This window comes from Apteryx rowi, unplaced genomic scaffold, assembly GCF_003343035.1.
Source record: "Apteryx rowi isolate R43461 unplaced genomic scaffold, aptRow1 scaffold_14, whole genome shotgun sequence".
NCBI classification, from domain to species: domain Eukaryota; kingdom Metazoa; phylum Chordata; class Aves; order Apterygiformes; family Apterygidae; genus Apteryx; species Apteryx rowi.
The window spans coordinates 3238621-3241164 of NW_020447641.1; positions in this window are offsets into that span (position 1 = coordinate 3238621).

Consider the following 2544-nt stretch of genomic DNA (forward strand, 5'->3'; position numbering starts at 1 on the left):
GGGATGGGGGGGCAGGGGGCACAGCCCAGGCCCCAACCAGGGCACGGCGAGCCCCGCTGGCCGCCCGCGCCCCCCGCCTCTGCGCACCCGCGTAAGGGCGCGCGGGAGCGACGAGGTGCCGGTGAGCGGGGCCAGGCCAGCGGATGCGCCCCCGCGGAGGAGGCTGCGCGACACTCAGCTCAGCGGGGGGCGCCAGCGCGCCCGGCCCCGCAGCGCGGGGGAGGAACCAGTTCCCCCCCAAAGTCGGTGCTAAGGGGGCCAGGGAGCAAACCCGCACGAAGTGGGGGGCCTTTTGCCTGTAAGGCCCCACGTAGCGGTGATCTGGCCTCGGGGAAATCAAACCCGGCCGCGGGGCTCCCTGAGGAGCAGGAGAGCCCGAGCCTTGCCTGCCCGTCGGGGCTGGTGCTGGCCCGGGCGGAGCCGGGCGGGCGCCTGGAGCAAGCCTCGCCGGGTCTTTCCCCTAGGATATTTCCGCACAATGGAGTCGAGGATTAAAAAATGGAAGGGGGGAAATTAAAGGTGTTCACTCTTCAGGAACATGACTTTAAGCCCTAAATCCTAATTCCGGGACGGGGAAGTGTATTGTGAGTTAAAGGATTATGTTAGTGTAACATATTACCTCGGATCCCACATTCCCGTAGGGATAATTAGGACATACTTTTGGTAAATTGCAACGCAAGACAGCAGGATGAATACGGCTGCTGCAGGCTGCTCCTCTGCTGCAGGAAACCTGCCTGTACATTCGCACGTTTGTTTATTTCCCTTCTCCCGACCTTTCATTATTCTCTTCGTTTCCCCCCTTTTCCCTCGTTATCCGTTAAAGCGCCCCGGTTTGGGCTGCAGACGGTGCGCCGCGAGTAGGCCGCCTCTCCTCGCCTCGCTCGCCGTGAGCCGCGCTCGCTCCGCGGCGGCGGCGCCCGCGCGGACCGGGCGCCCGTCGGGGACCACGGGGGGGCCGCGACCGCCGCCCAGCGGACACGGGCGGCCCTGCACCTCCGCCGCGGCGGCTGCGCGAGGGGAGCCCCGGAGCGGCCTCAGCCCTGGCGGTCCGCGGCTGCTGCCGGGGGGCCGCAGGCAGGAGCTCCCGCGGCGCCCGGGGCAGCGGGGCCGTCGGGGCGGAGCGGAGGCTGCCCGGGAGCCGCGGGGGCTGCGCGGGGAAGCGTTTCGTGCCGTCGAAGAACTTCTCACGAAGTGCGAAGGTCGGGCCGGGAGCTGCCCCGCAGCGGCGCCGGGCGAGGACCGCGGCCGTCGGGCCCCGGGTGCGAAATCGATGGCTTCAGTGCAATCAAGGGAAGGCCGGAGGTTGCCGCAGTGAGGAGCCGTTAGCTCCTGGGCAGAGACCGCTGTCCGGCGAGGCGCAGGGACGGGGCTGGCGGGCCGCCCCGCCGCAGCGGCAGCCGCTCCCCGCTCCGCGCCGTCGGGAGCGGCGCCCAAACCGCGGCAGCTCCGCCTCGAGGAGAACCGGCCTCTCTGCCCGGGGGCGCAGCTCCCCATCCCGCCCCTGCCCCCGGCTCTGTCCCCGGGTCGCCACGGGGCTGCGGGGGGTCAGGTCGAACCCAGCCGCTCCGCAACGAGTGACGGTGTCGCGGCGGCCCGCCGGGCCCCCACGTTGCCCGTGCGGCCTCCCCGTCGGCCCGCAGCCCCGAGCGGGGCGATTGCAGCGGCCGCCGCAGGCAGAGGCGGCCGCGGGCACCCGCCGACGGGGCGGCCGTTGCTCTGCCTGGCGTGGGCGCCCGGTCCCGGCTGCCTGCCGTTCCCGGAGCTGCTGAACCGGGCCCGGTGCCTCACGCCTAACGCATCAGCCGGTGCTATCACGGCACGTTGGCCCTCAAAAGTCTCCCCGGAGCTCGCCCTGCCTTGCGCCCCGCCGTACGGCTTGGCCCTGCCGGGAGCCGCCGGCGCGCTGGGGTTTCTCGGGGCCCGGCCGGGCTTCCCGCCGGTCGCTGCGCTCATTTGGGGCCGCTACTTGGGTCCGGGGCTGGCGGGCCCGGAGCTGCCGGGACGGGACGGGCGGCAGGGCGGCTTAGCCTGTGGACTCGTAGGGGCCTAGAAATGGTAATTCGGAGTGAAATGTAACTCGTAGAACTTTGAATCATTCATTAGCACCTTATAATTACTCTGCTAATTAGGTTGACACAGCACTTAATCAGGATTAATACGACGTCTTGTCACTGGCGGTTCCCATTACTCTGACATCCAACAAGGGAGACGTCCCGCAGCCCTCAACACGGGCTGCCGCTCTCCACGGCCCCGCGCGGTGCTGCCCCGCGGCCCCGCCGGGACCGGCCCTGCCGGGAGGCCGAGGCGGATCTGCGGGAGGTGCGGGACGGGGGTCCGGGCCCCGCAGCCCCGGGGCGGGGAGCTGCCCGCAGCGCGGCCCCGCAGCCCCGACGGCGCCCGCTCGCCCCGCAGCCCCGTTTCCCCGCCAACACGTCGGCTCGCTCCTTTCCCCGCCGCTGCCCGGGCGCGCCGGGGCGGAGGCGCTGCCCGCCCGCCGTGCCCGTCCTCCGCCCCTGCCCCGGCCCGGGCGCCCGGGACGGGCTC